Here is a 16,265-nt window from a genome sequence, read left to right as displayed (position 1 = left end):
TCTTGAGGTCGCAGCAAAAAGAGAGGAAAATTAAGGACTGAAAGAATTACGCGGCCATGAGTAATATTAAATCGGATAAGATTAAAGCGGCGATGCGGAGAACTCGAGATGAAATTTTCAGGAAACCGGGGAACTGTTTTTCCGACATGAATAAAAACCTTTCATTTGGATTACCTTGTTTCTTCCTTTTTCATATACGAACACACATGGTTTTCTTCAAAACATCTCCAAGTTCGATAAAAAATCGTTCGTAGATTAAAATAAATAAAAACCGTGCTCGAAGAAGAATTAACTGGCACGTAATTGGAGCAAGGTGTACATAAACCAGCCATTCATTAAGACGTACATTACAAAAAGCTTCAAACGTAGCAAAAGAATTACATCGCCCCATTTAACCGCGGAACTTGATTCTTTCTTCGAGACTCGAAAGAAATTTAATGTTTAATTAAACACATCCCCTTTCGCCGATGGAAACTGCGCGAAGTTTTCAGCTGCTCGTTTTCACCGAGAACGTTAAACATAAACGAAGATCAGCTCTGAGAAAGTTACTCTTTATTACGCGATGACTATCCTGCAGGCTTTATAAATTTCCCTTTGAACTTCTATCTGACCTATTCGCGCTCTTACGTATATCCGTCGATCGTTACACAACTTTCGTTTATAGAACAGCCGTCAACTGTGTAATTCGCTTCTTTTTTTAGTTAAAATCATTACGAAAGATGTAAACCGGGGAACTTAGCCGATATTTATTGTGAAGGGCCGAGGTATGTGTACATTAGCTTATATGTAGAAATATGTGAAGAAATTCATGTATACATATATGTAGAATAAACATATGCAGAAATACATGTAGAAATTTATTTATGTATATATGAAGAATAAACATATGTAGAAATACATAGAGAAATTTATTTATATATATGTAAAATAAATATATGTAGAAATACATGTAGGAATTTATTTATACATATATGTAGAATAAACATATGTAGAAATACATGTAGGAATTTATATATGTATATATGTAGAATAAACATATGTAGAAATACATGTAGGAATTTATTTATGTATATATGAAGAATAAACATATGTAGAAATACATAGAGAAATTTATTTATATATATGTAGAATAAATATATGTAGAAATATATGTAGAAATTTATTTATACATATATGTAGAAATTTAGTGATGTACATATGTGGAATAAATATATGTAGAAAGTTAGGTACTTCAACTTTTCTTAATGTACAATGTCCAATTTAATAAATTTCAAGAAATTAGAAAACTTGATGAATAATTGGGTGATTTAGAAATTTAGAAAGGTGGGAATGTTAAAATTATTTACAAGCTTGAAGGATTGGAAATTTGGAAAGTTAGAAATATTGAAATTTCAAACTTAAAGCTTTTCCTACTTAAACCTTTTCCTACTTTCAAAGTTTCAATGTTCTCAAATTTGTTAACATTTAAATTTGGTAACATAGAAACTTGCTAACATAGTTATTTGGTAACATTTAACTTTAATAACATACCAATGTAATAACATAAAAATTGTCCATTCTACAAATTTGTGATTTAACAAACTTCCAACCCTAAAATTCTAAAATCCCCAAATTTCAAAATTAAAAAACTTCCAAAACCCAAAAATCAAAAATTTCCAAACTCATAACCTAAGAACCCGTCAAATTTCCAAACTCCACACCGCAAAAAACCGCGTGCACTTCGAAAATTAGATGACGTGCCAGCCGGCATTTAATCAAACATCGACCTTGCGCCTCCATCGCGTTAACCTCGTGCCAGTTTCACAAGAACGGCGAGAGCACAAAAGAAAGGGCGTGTACGAAAAATCCCGGTAGGAAACTGTGCCAGGTAAATCGTACTTTTCCTTACGTGTCTCCGACTATATCCTTAAACCCCACATCGATGTTGAACGCGTCGAGAATATCGAGGTCCCGGATGCAGCGATGAATGAAATAAAGTTAGTTCTTCCTGCGACGTTTCCAAATGATTTAATAATCTTCTCCAGGACCTTAGACGAAGCATAAATGGATTTAACGTTTGACCTCGTGGAAATCCACCTCTTTTCTCTATCTATTTCTGCATCCTTCTCTCTATTCACGCGCTATCGTGCTCGATTTATTACCGGAGTCGTTGTGCCTTGTCGGTGCATTGAACTTCGACGACAGCCGAGGCAGAAAATCTTGGAAGCGTTCTCGTGAAAAGACGAGTGAAAAGCCGTAATAGGAGCGGGTATTTGTTGTTCTCGAGAAAGCTCGTTCTAGAAACGCGATACAAGAATTCAACGATTCTCAAATTTCAATTACCCAAGTTCTCGCATAAACTTCGGTGTCATCGAACCCTGAGGTCAAAGAGACTCTCGGTCGAGATAGACCCAAAGAAAATTCTTTCATTCTCTTTGTTCGACGTTCGGACAAACTTTCCGGTGCGTCTTTGTGGTCTCCTCAAAATCTGTCTATGGGATTTGTAGCGAACGCTCACCCCGGCTCGAGAAGGAACCCTCGACTCTGTTTGAACAGCAGTGACGAACTAGCCGTGGAAAGTGCGCGAGACCCGTAATTAATTCTAGTGGCAGCTGCTCGAATCTACTCATTAGCATTTTCGATCTGACACCGGGAAACTATAGTAAAGAAGATTCTGGACGGAGTAATTGTGCAGAAAAAGCTTTCCTTTGTAGTACGCATTTTTATTAATTTTCTGCAAAGGCGGCGGATCTTCTACGTGATAGTAGAAAATATAAGTCGTTGGACTTTGATGCAGGGATGAGAATTATTTATGAGATTATTTGACATAATCCAACTCACTTCCATGATTTGACCAAACTTAAAGATTCAGTCAATTCGATTCGAAATAATTTGGTGTAATTAAAGTTAATTCGAAGTTGACGAACATAAATTTTGTCTATCCTTTATAGATATCAAAAATCTCAAAATATTAAAAATCCCAAAATACAAAAATTTCCAAAATACCAAAAATACCAAAAATTCCAAAATACCAAAAATTCCAAACATACCAAAATACCAAAAATCCAAAAATACCACTGTACCAAAATTCCCAAAACACTAAAAAGCTCAAAATAGCAAAAATCCCAAAAATTCCAAAATACCAAAAATCCCAAAAATACCAAAAATCCCAAAATACCAAAGTACCACAAATCCCAAAATACCAAAAATCCCCAAAATACCAAAAATACCAAAAATACCAAAATACCAAAAATTCCAAACATACCAAAATACCAAAAATCCAAAAATACCACTGTAACAAAATTCCCAAAACACCAAAAAGCTCAAAATAGCAAAAATCCCAAAAATTCCAAAATACCAAAAATCCCAAAAATACCAAAAATCCCAAAAATCCCAAAAATCCCAAAATACCAAAGTACCACAAATCCCAAAATACCAAAAATCCCAAAAATACCAAAAATTCCAAAATACCAAAAATTCCAAACATACCAAAATACCAAAAATCCAAAAATACCACTGTACCAAAATTCCCAAAACACTAAAAAGCTCAAAATAGCAAAAATCCCAAAAATTCAAAAATACCAAAAATCCCAAAAATACCAAAAATCCCAAAAATACCAAAAATCCCAAAATACCAAAGTACCACAAATCCCAAAATACCAAAAATCCCAAAAATACCAAAAATACCAAAAATACCAAAAATACCAAAATACCAAAAATTCCAAACATACCAAAATACCAAAAATCCAAAAATACCACTGTAACAAAATTCCCAAAACACCAAAAAGCTCAAAATAGCAAAAATCCCAAAAATTCCAAAATACCAAAAATCCCAAAAATCCCAAAAATCCCAAAATACCAAAGTACCACAAATCCCAAAATACCAAAAATCCCAAAAATACCAAAAATCCCCAAAATACCAAAAATCCCAAAGTACCAAAAATCCCAAAATACCAAAAATCCCAAAATACCAAAAATCCCATAATATCAAAAATCCCAAAATACCAAAAATCCCAAAATACCAAAAATCCCAAAATACCAAAAATCCCAAAATACCAAAAATCCCAAAATACCAAAAATCCCAAAATACCAAAAATCCCAAAATACCAAAAATCCCAAAATACCAAAAATCCCATAATATCAAAAATCCCAAAATACCAAAAATCCCAAAATATCAAAAATCCCAAAATACCAAAAATCCCAAAATACCAAAAATCCCAAAATACCAAAAATACCAAAAATCCCAAAATACCAAAAATCCCAAAATACCAAAAATACCAAAAATACCAAAAATCCCAAAAAGCCCAAAATACCAAAAATCACACAAAGTAGTATTCAGGTCCCTGACACCGAAACTTAAGACTTACTATCCAAAGTGACGACACAAGTTTTCTTTCTGCTTTCAAGCAAGGTTTCTAACGTCCCTCAGATTCGTCCAGAAAGTCGGCGACGCAGGGTACTTTTGTTACAATACAGCCTTTTCTACAGGAACAAAGAACTTTTTATATCCCTAGTACGCTGAGTGGTTCTCTTACCTTTCATATCTTTTTTTTCCGTCGCATTTTCTTGTAAGAACCGTCTGTTCCGTAATATCTGTAGAGTACAATAGTCTTTCTGTTTCTGATCATATCAGTTTATCGAAAGTATTGTAAACTCACGCTGACCAACAGAATAATTAGAAGGTACAATTAACCGACGTAGCCTGTGAAATTTGCAGGATTTAACGACTGTTTGTCAGAAGCCAACATAATTTCCCGGAGCTGGGATTAACGTCTCCCCGGGGAGCTCATTCAAGAATGCAAGCTCCATTATAGAAGGGGATCGATGGCGAGTCCTAGAGCTTGGCCTGGTTAAAAACGCATGAGATTCTCCTGGAGCTACGGGGGAATCTTTTTAAATTGCGCAACGTATCCGATAAAAAGGCGAAATCCAGAATTTTTCTGCGGGCAAGATAACGACTCGCGGGGATAATCGTGTACGCGGCTCGTTCCGTCGGGCCATTAACGGCCAAGGAGAGTGGAAAAAAAATAATCCGATCAGGGTGTCCGTGAAAAGGGTGGAAAAAAAGGAAGCGAGAAAAATGGTCTCGTCGAGTGACCGAAACGCCGCGGACGTAGTTCGTTATATTTGAGTGTCGCATCAGTCAACCCAGATTCCCGTTGAGACACGCCAGCCGGGCAACCTTGACCCAACCGCGGATCACCGCTGGAAAAAAAATTCGTGAAAGCTGCTCTGATTTCTCCTCCGGCCGGACTCGTCGCTGCGAATGATTTTTCGCGGTTTGTGGAAACTGCGTGCACGTTTCTGAAACGTAACGCTCGCCCCCGAGCTACCGTCAGCCTGACTGACACGCTCAGGATTTGAATTTCATAGGTGAAATTCGTTCGTTTTCCAGCCGTATCTCTCTTTGACCACGACAAAACATAGCCTTGACCGCTCCGTTTGTCTGCCGTGCGAAAGCTATGGTTGAATTTATGGAAAAATCCGGGAAACGCAATGTCAGACCGTTTTAATCGGAGCGGTTTAAATTTAATTCCGTCGCACAAAAAGCTCTCTTTTATTTTATTGTGGTATCAGGTTTATTAATATGGATACGAATTCGGGTGGTCGATTAAAAGGAGGCAAATTTTTTAAGGCAACTATAAAAGCAAAATTGTGTGTTGTACTGATATGTGTCTTTACCAAACTAAAATATATAGCTTGGTAAAATATATATTCCTAGATACTTATATTCGTAAATACCTATTTTTACCACATTTCAATTAGACTGAAGTATCCTTAGTTATACAAGATATCAAATAATGCCTAATTATATAAGACACTATGTAATTTTAGATTAGAAATCAGTAGATATGTTACACTTTTTGAATTCTGAGTGCAGAGAATTTCGAGTACTTGTAGCTTTCAACGGATTCGAATTTGTTGGTTCAGAAACTTGGTATAAATGCAGAGTTGTCAGACAACGTTGTACACAGGCGGTTCGCATTCTATTTACTCTATGCTCTCCAATGTCTGACTATATGCTGACATGTACTACTGCGGGCTGCGCTATTTACTTGCGCGACTGATTTGGGATATAAATATTCCAATATTTGGGATGAAAATACCAGTATAATACAATAACATAAAAACTTGATCACTTTCAATTCTACCTCAACACATTCACACTGCAATTCCCACAATTCCTAACCTAACCTATAATCAATAGATATGATCTCAAGCGAGCCTATTCTGAAGAGCAGAAAAGTGGGCGTTCAAGATCTGAATTGTCAGCCCAGGGGCACAGAACGACTAGGTACGTAACTGCACACTCGTGATAAAGCATCGAAGAACGTTAAAAAAGCCAGTGCGTCGCTGGGGATTCTCGATGACCGCATACATTCGTATAAATCGTTAGGTTTGTGGTTCGCGTGGGTGGATGGGTGGGTGGATTCTCTCGGTGAAATGTTCGCCGACGATTCTCCCCGAGTATAACCAGATCCAGTCAGCAAGTAGCCGTCCTTCGTGTCGAGGGGTTGGACCCCATCTTCGCCGATCAATACAACCGCCCAACCGAGACTCTTCTTCTCTCCCTCGAAAGTCACGCGACGAAACTTGCTGTTGCTCGTGATACCGTCTTTGTTCTGCCATTACCGGCTTCTTTCTTGTTTGTTCACACTCGAGATTCGCTTGTTTAACTGATGAGGCCAAATTACGGTATGGAAGTTACAAATTGCTGGGAAACTTTCGGGAGGTGTTGAGTCACTCGCTATTTCTAGGTGAACTTAATTGTTTTCGGAGAGGTGCGAAGATCTTTGTAGAAGGGGATTCTTTGGAGTCTCTTGACAATAGTCATTCTAGCTTCAATAGCATTATATTACAGTATATAACTGTTGCTATATAGGTTTTTGTTGTTCTGAATTTTTGAAGAATATTTGTTATCTTACAGTTTGGGGATAATTTGGAAAATGATAAAATTTCTGAGTTTGTAAGTTTGTAGATTTTTTAAATACTTAGTTTCTACATCCTTAAATTTCTAACTTATTAAGTTCTTGAGTGACCACATTTCTAATCACCAAGTTTCTAGCTTGATGCCTATGATCAAATTCCTAAATGACAAAACTTCAAGTTCAAAACTGTTCAATACTAAATTTCTAAATAATCATATTTTTCATTTACTAAGCTTCTGAACTATTAAACTTGCAGTGTATCACCTAGTTACCACATGTGGTCATCAAACCTCTGAATTAACTTTGCTAAATAACCTAACTCCACTCTTCTATCAAACCAATTTCCTATCTTCCTCTCGCACCAAACTTCAGAACCACCTTCCCAAATACGCCAAAAAAAAACAAAAAAAAGAATTTACAACCCCATAAACTGCCCATAGCACATTCCTCCCCGTTGCACCTTAGGCCATAAACTGTTTAGAACCCTCTATATCTGTCCATCACCGTGCTACAACGTCCTTATTGACACCGCGTGCTCCACAATTCCTTGTTTCTTTATTTCCTTTGTTCGCCCAAGGAACTCCAGCAACGGCCATAAACTTCTTGATTGTGTCCAAAGAAGATGTTCTTTATTTCCCTCGGTACACCGCCGCGGGGGTTCCAAATGTTCGCGAGGACGGAACGGCATTATGCAACGGGTTGTTTCGTTTCAGCGACCAACTTTCCTTTCGAGGCTAATGACGTTAGGGAGATTGCTTCCGCTCCATCGCGTCGACCAGAATCTCCGACGAACAGGAAACGGGAGCAACGTGTCCTGCTTAGCCGGTCGAACAATATGTCCGACCGATACCCTCGGTTACGAGAATACCGACTGCTTGACCTTCTCTCCTCTATTCGCCGATTAAATATGCCCTATTAACCCTTTGGATGCGATGGTCTCACCCGAAAGTGACCGCAGCTAGACCATTAATTCTACTGAAACGTCTGCAGAGACTGTGGGGTGAAACGGTCAAGTAACTTTGGTTACGGGGGATGTAATTTTGGGTTTAGTGTAGTGGATACTTTTGGATGTGGTGTGATGTGTGTTTTAAGTATGTTTGATTTAATTTGTGGTTTAAGTGTGTTTGATTTAATATGTAGTTTAAGTGTGTTTGATTTAATACGTAGTTTAAGTGTGTTTGATTTAATATGTAGTTTAAGTGTGTTTGATTTAATATGTAGTTTAAATGTGTTTGATTTAATACGTAGTTTAAGTGTGTTTGATTTAATACGTAGTTTAAGTGTGTTTGATTTAATATGTAGTTTAAGTGTGTTTGATTTAACATGTAGTTTAAGTGTGTTTGATTTAATATGTAGTTTAAGTACAATGGTGTTATATGCAAGTATGTGTAAGCATATGTATAAGCATATGGATATGTTGGGTGCTGAGTGTACTGCATGTAGTATGTGTTTTTAATATACTGGGTGTAATATGTAATTTAAGTACGTTGAATGTAATATGTCCTTTAAGTATGCTGAATATAATATGTACTTTATGTATGCTGACTATAATGTGTTCTTTGAATATACTGACTATATTATGTTCATTGAATATACTGACTATATTATGTTCATTGAATATACTGACTATATTATGTTCATTGAATATACTGACTATAATATGTTCTTTGAAAATATACTGACTATAATATGTTCTTTGAAAATATACTGACTATATTATGTTCATTGGATATACTGACTGTAATATGTTCTTTGAATATACTGACTATATTATGCTCATTGAATATACTGACTACAATATGTTCTTTAAATATACTGCATATAACATATATTTTAAACACAACATGTACCTTGAATACATGTGATGAAGTATGTATTTTTAAAAAGAGGTGTAAAATGTATTTTAAATAAATTCCACATACAATCAAGCTACTCTCAGCATGCTAAAAATTCTGACAGATAATAACACAACAAACTAATAAAATAATAAAATGTCTGACAAAATCAAGCTTACAATAATGGAAAAAATAGAAGAGAATAATGAAAAGATTTCAAACTTTTGGAGCCAGATATCTCCCCTTAGGTCCCCAAAGTCCTTAGGTGAATTTGAATACCAAAATGCAAAGAATTGAAGACAGACAACAAAATAAAATTAGTAACTAAATAATAATAAATGATTAGATCGAAAGAGGTGAAAATTTCAGTAAGAGAATGAATTTTAAATAACAGCTTGTGGAAAGAGTTAATGAACGAAGCAACAATTGATGGAACAGCAATTGTTGTCAAGTATGGTTGGCATTAACGAGTCGTTCCATGGAAAAGTGATGATAACGAGAGGGTTAATGCTGAAAGGTCTGTTCTCTTGACGTATTCCAGTACGAGAAAGGTTTTCAGGAAAGCACCTGCGTTCTACGATGACCTACTCTTTGTTCATTCAAAGGTGACTTACAGCTTTTTCTGAGAAGGTTTTTCCAGGAAAGAGCAACTGTAATATTAATTACCCTGTGTCGTACGGCATGAACAAGTTGTAAGAAATTGATGCACAAAGTGTATCGCGACTTTCGTGCAAGGTTTTACTACCTGAAGTCAAGATACGAGGGTGGTAAAAAGTGATAAGGGTGCACGATAACTTGGGAACAATGTTGCTTTGGCTTCGGTGTGTTTTGAATGAGATTGAACAAGATAAAAATTAATCAAATAAAAAATTTGATACGGGTAAAAATAACGCTTGACATGGTATAAGGAAAATGAGAAACTGGGGTGAAATATTACTTTTTTTTTGCTGTGGTTGTGTAACCACACGTGAAGTTTTACAATCATTCCCGTGAGCTGAATTTTGTAGCGAAGCATGAATTTTAATTTGGACCGTTCATCATTTTTATTTTGGAGAATGCAAATGTTTTATGCAACATCGAGAGAATTAATTAAGAGGAACCTGGTATTTTATAATTTATCGACAGTATTTTAACTTTTTCTCTGCGATTTAAAGATGTTTAAAAAAAGAACTTTGTACAGTGAAATGTATTTTAACTACGGAAAAATTTCTTTTGTAAAATATATGTTTTTTTAACAAGAAGTCTTATTCTTTTTTAACAAGAATTCTTATTCTTTTTTTAACAAGAAGTGTATTAAAAACTTTAAATTTGACATTTTATCAATAATGATGTTTCTTACTGAAAGTACGATAAATTAGATGTTTTGTTTCATTCCATTTTATACTTACTATAATCTTTTAAAGTTCTAAAGTTCAGGTTTCCATATAACAATAAACCACATTCGACCACATTCGTTCCGAGCGTACTCTTTCCCGATACAGTATTTGAACAACGTCAATTTTAAAATCCATATCAAAACCGCTGTTCGCTTTAATCCACCATCTCGTGGTTTTACAGTTTATTTACCCACCCGCCCGAAAGCTGACATTTGGAAAATCCGAACGACACCTACGAATAAACGATCGCTTTTAATCCTCGATACGTGTAGTTACAAACCGGAAAACTTCAAACTTTCGAAATTTCAAAGCTGCTAAATTTCGAATTCCCTCAATCTTCAAATTTAAAAACTTCACAGTTTTGTACTTCGTAAGTTAAAACAGTTCAAAGTTCCAAATTTGGAAGATTAAAAAATTGAAATGATACAAAGTTCAAAATCTGAAAAATTCAGAAATCTTCAAATTGTAAGAATTCAAAGTTAAAAAACATCAGAGCATCAAATTTTTAAAGTACAAGAATTTCGAAGTTTGAAAATTCAATAACTGCAAGAACCAAAAATTGCAAGATTCTAAAGTCTCAGGATCCCAAAATCCCCAGATTCAACAGTTCTAAGATTCCAAAATTCCAAGATCGCAATGTTGTGAGATTTCCAAGTTCTAAGGTCCCAAAGTCCCTAGATCCTAAAATACCAAGATCTCAAAGTCCCTAGATCCCAAATTTCCAACGTCCCCAAGTTCCCAGATTCCAAAGTTCCAAGATCTAAAAATTGCGACATCCCAAAGTCCCTAGATCCTAAAATACCAAGATCTCAAAATCCCTAGATCCCAAATTTTCAACGTTCCCAAGTTCCCAGATTCCAAAGTTCCAAGATCTTAAGATTGCGACATCCCAAAGTCCCTAGATCCTAAAATACCAAGATCTCAAAGTCCCTAGATCCCAAATTTTCAACGTCCCCAAGTTCCCAGATTCCAAAGTTCCAAGATCTCAAGATTGCGACATCCCAAAGTCCCTAGATCCTAAATTTTCAAGGTCCCAAAGTTTCTAGATTCCAAAATTGCAAAGTCCCTAGGTTTCCAAAGTTCCAAGATCTCAAAATCCCTAGATTTCAAATTTCCAAGGTCCCCAAGTCCCTAGATTCCAAATTTCCAAAGTCCCACAGTCCCTAGGTTTGCAAAGTCCCTAGATCCCAAATTTCAAAGGTCCCAAAGTACCTAGATTCCAAATTTCCAAGGTCCCACGGTCCCTAGGTTTGCAAAGTCCCTAGATCCCAAATTTCAAAGGTCCCGAAGTCCCTAGATTCCAAAGTTCCAAGGTCCCACAGTCCCTAAATCCCGAAGTCTTCATATCCCAAAATTTCCAAGATCTCGAGGTTCTCAGATCCCAATATCCTAAATTTCACAAGTCCCAGAATCCCAAAATTCTAATACTCCAAATACCTAAAATCCCAAACAAGAAAAATTCCAAAATTCGACCACCCCAAAATTCAAAAGTCCCAAGATCCCCAAATTTCCACAATCCCAAAGTCCCAAGATCTTAAAGTCCCAAAATCCCAAAGTCCCAAACTTGAAAAATTGCACAGTTCAACCACCCCAAACTTCATAACTCCCAAATCACAAAAACTCCAAACTCCCAAAGTCCAAATCTGCAAATTTCAACTACTAACCCAAAACCCCCATCCTGAAAAATTCAAAACACCCAACAAATTCAAAACACCTGAAAAATCCAAAACTCTCCCATACCCAAAGTCCTCAAATACCAAACCCTCCAAAGCACAACCAAAAATCATTCTATTCATTTACAAAAACCCTCCTCCCCTTGCCCAAGTTAAACAATGTAACAAAGAGAAACCGTTTAGCAGGTATTGATTCGTCGCTCGAGGTTCTGGTGTCCGAAAGACCTCGCACAAAGCAAGTTATAATTTCAAAGTTTCGTATCTCCGTCGAGCTGCAGAAAGACTGAAAAGAGAAAACCAGCAAGTTTCGCAACGCTTGTCCTCGAGAAAATTTCAACGAGCCGCCATTGCGACAACTTTGTTACTCGCAAAAAACAAGCGAATATTCGCATACAACGGGTCGATTTACGATGAAAATTTTGCGGAAGGTCCAACGAGTTAAACGAACGATCAATTCGATCGTGCGGCGGACATTTTCTATTTTGCTATTCGCTCTTTTCGATATAGAAATGTCGGAACAATGCGTTTCAAATATTTCGCGCGATAAGCGTTCATGAAACGCGACGAAAATTTCATCAATGCGCAGCTCTCTCGAAAACCACGAACAAAGCTGTTGCTGCAGAAATTTTTATCGTTTGTATAGGGAGATTCATGCAACTGGGACAAGTGCTACCTTTTTTCGATTGCGATTAAAAAAGTTGAATGGGTGAAATCGAAAGGGGTTTTGTGTTCAAAATATTTGTCGATGAATAAATGGAATTTTGGGAAGATGCATGAGATGTTTTTATTGGGTAGAATTGATCATTGATTTCCAATAAGTGTTCAATTAATTTTAACTCAGCCTGTCAGGAAACTAAATAATTTTTGTAATTTTGAAACTAAAATAATTTTTGTAATTTTGAAACTAAAATAATTTTTGTATTTTATGAAATTTATTTTATAATAGTACTTTGTCAAATATGGGAATGGTTTTCGTAATTGATAAAATTGTTGAATATATTTTTAGTCATTTGTAACTGCAACTTTTGTTGCACTTCAATATATTGCAAATTTGTAATGATTACATGTAATATATTACTTTTAAGTACAATATAATTTTTTTAAAATATGTATTGCTATTTTATGTGAACAGACAAGAACTATTTGTTAGAATACACATTGTAGAATAATATGACAAATCTATTTAATTGCAATCTTCTTGTTGATGCTCCTTCCATGAATTTACTATACCTTTTTTTTAAATAGACAAACACTTGCAACACTTGCAAAAAATTAATTTTCTAGACCACTTTTCACTCCAACAAAAATACAATTTTATTTAAACCATTCACTTATTTCCTCAAAATATTTGAAAAATTGCATTCAGAAAAAATATGTCATCTCAGTTTATTCAACTGTTAGTAAACATTCCATAAAATCCAAACAAGTCAACGTCAAACATTTTTCATTTTGAAAAGAATAAAACTTCTGACCAGAAAGTCCACGTTGCATGGAAAATAAATTTCCATGGAATCCTTACAACAATAAAACAGAAACTCGATAAACATCTCGAGCGAAACCGACAAATTAAAAACCGTGAATGAACGTATAACCGTTTGTTATTGTAAACACGAGGAAATTAAGAGAACTCGGTTGTCGATCGACGAGCGATTATCAAATTGATTATCGAATCACCGATAAATTATATTAGCGATCGAGGCAACGTGTTTTTCGCGCTCGCAGCACGCGTTCCGTGAAAAATATCGTGATATCGGAACTCGTGAAGCGAGAAGAGGTGGTTTTTTTTCCTCGATCATCGTATAACACATATTTCCGAGATACGCTCGCACGGGCGTGCTTTTACGAGTGTTTTTCGCGACCAGATACATATTTATACGCGTGCAGGTACGCATGACGTGAAAATACGAGGAGGAAAAAATATTTTCGCGAGAGGATGTTATTGATGGGATCGGTGTCCGCGGAAAGTTCAACGTTATCCGTACATCCGGAGAAGAAAAAAGCGTACCAACGAAATATATGGTACCTGTGTTCTGTGAAATAAAACATGACGATTCGTGGAAAGAAAAATGAGGTAGTACGCGTTTTAGAGGCGGAACCTCCGAGGAATGCTAGACAATCAACTTCGTGTTGTAACAGATCTGCTACAATTTCAGATTGTAAGATTCTATTTAGCAAGATAAAAAAAATAGTATGGAGTAACGTATAAAAAAATGAAGTTAAATATTGTTCTACTTGTCCATTTAATTACAATGTATCAAATAAAAACATTATAACTTTTTATTATATTCAGTTGCAAATATGTTACGTAACATGATATCATAAAAATGTTATATTTCACTAAAAATAAATAAATTATTAAAATATTGTTCCTCCGATTCCAGTGTTTTATTTCACACTCATACAATAATAATATACGATAAATAATAAGGTTAATAATATTCATGTGCAAAAAACATGTTACAAATTCAATGAAGATAAATTATTCAACGAAAAAGTAATAGACAGAGACTTTAAAAGGCTTTCAATATTCAGAGACCGGTCGCTAACAAAGTCGAAAGAAGAAATTGAAAAATTAAGTATTCATGTCTGACCATATACGTATGCTACTACTTTGGTAATGCATTAAATGCATGTATTCATTGCTATTTCCTTATTGTTGCTACTATTGATTGTTAAAATATGTATTTTCAATGTTTTTAATTGGAAATTTCGTGTTATGGAGGGTTAAGTAATGCTACACCATGTCTGACCATTCACGACATCTTCTACTGTGGCAGTCAATGTGTTAAATGTTCGCTAATATTTTCTTATTGTTTGTAGCTCTAAAGGTTGAGATATGTATCTTCTTTGTTTTCCATTGAAAATATCATGTAATGAAGAATTAAGTGATATTGAACTGTGTCTGACCACATATGTCTAATTCTACTGTGGCAGTACATGTGTTAAATGTCCACAAATATTTTCTTATTATTTCCACCTCTAACAGTTAAAATATGTACCTTCTTTGTTTTCAATTAAAAATGTTAAACAACGAAGGGTGAAGTGAAACTCCTCCATGTCTGACCACATACGTCCACTTCTACTGTGGCAGTCGTTAAATAAATTTGACTATTTCTATTTCCTTATCATTTCTACCTCTAACGATTTAAATACATATCTTCTTTGTTTTTAATTGAAAATAATATAGAACGAAGGGTTAAGTGAAACTGCACCACGTCTGACCATATACGTCCATTTCTACTGTGGAAGTCAATGTGTTAAATAAATTTGATTGTTACTATTTCCTTATTATTTCTACCTGCGATTGAAATATGTGTCTTCTTTGTTTTTAATTGAAAATATCAAACAACGAAAGGTTAAGTAAAACTGTACCACGTCTGACCATATACGTCCACTTCCACTGTGGCTCTACTTACTAAATTTGTGTCACAGAAAAAATTCACTGTTACTTCCTTATTCTGACTGTCATCAGACTTCAATAACCACTTTTATTAACCCATAAATGTATCTATATAAAAATTTAAAAAAGACAAGTACCAAAAAATTAATAACTTGTCTCTGATCACATCATCCCCTACACAACCTTCAAAAATACATCAATTTCCATATACTTTTCCTCAAAATTCTTTCACATCACACTACCAATCAACAGAATTTCACCCAGAACAGACGATACATTTCAGAATCATGAAATAAAGAAAAGAAGGAACAGACAGTCGGAAATGGAAGTAGAAGAAAATAGAAGTCAGCCATGAAAGTCAATTGAATAACAAGGCGCAACGATAGCGATTCGATATCAGTTCGTTAAACTTGATCGACATCGAGCTGCATCATTAATCAACCGAGTTGAACGTGGCGAGTCGAGAGAACCGATAAGTTCCTGTTGAATCTTTTATGGAAACGCCTAGCCATCGTGCGCGTCTAGTATTCTGAATATGCACGTCGAAATACGAACATTGGGGAAAATCAAATCCCCATGGAACGTGTTACTGTAAACGTCGATCGAATGATTTGTGCATTTCGCATGCAGATATACCGAGCTTTTTCGCGCGTACAGTTTAACCTCGTCACGATTGCAGAACGTGACAATGGAGACGGTGAAAATAAATTGTCTTCTTGAGGAATATGTGGGATGTAGAAGTCCTCTTGTACCGAATTTGAATTTCCACCCCCATGTTCAATTTTTCTGACGAAGCTTTGCTACGAGATTTTCTCAATTTTTGATGGTTATTCAAGTTTTGGTTACATTTTCGACTGATAAGAATAAAAGCCGATAAATATTTTGTCTTACTATTCATTTGAAATGATAAATTAAAAGGTTTGTCACTTATATACTATGACAGTCACCAACTTGAAATAATAAATTTTGGATTTTATCTCTCATTCAAAATAATTTCTCATAATAGTAAATTTTTAATTTTATTACCACTTTGTAAAAATAAATTAAACATTTCATCACTGGACCTTAATAAT

General features: G+C 35.2%; 1 protein-coding gene across 5 annotated transcripts in view; it reads right to left on the bottom strand.

The window, feature by feature from the left end:
- Sap47 (Synapse-associated protein 47kD) overlaps nucleotides 1-16,265 on the bottom strand; it is a 134,124-nt gene that overhangs the window by 105,648 nt on the left and 12,211 nt on the right. The gene's annotated exons all lie outside the window — the stretch shown is intronic.

Source organism: Megachile rotundata, chromosome 12 (assembly GCF_050947335.1).
Source record: "Megachile rotundata isolate GNS110a chromosome 12, iyMegRotu1, whole genome shotgun sequence".
NCBI lineage: Eukaryota > Metazoa > Arthropoda > Insecta > Hymenoptera > Megachilidae > Megachile > Megachile rotundata.
Note: the sequence above shows the minus strand (reverse complement) of the source record. Positions and strands in the feature narration are given on the sequence as shown.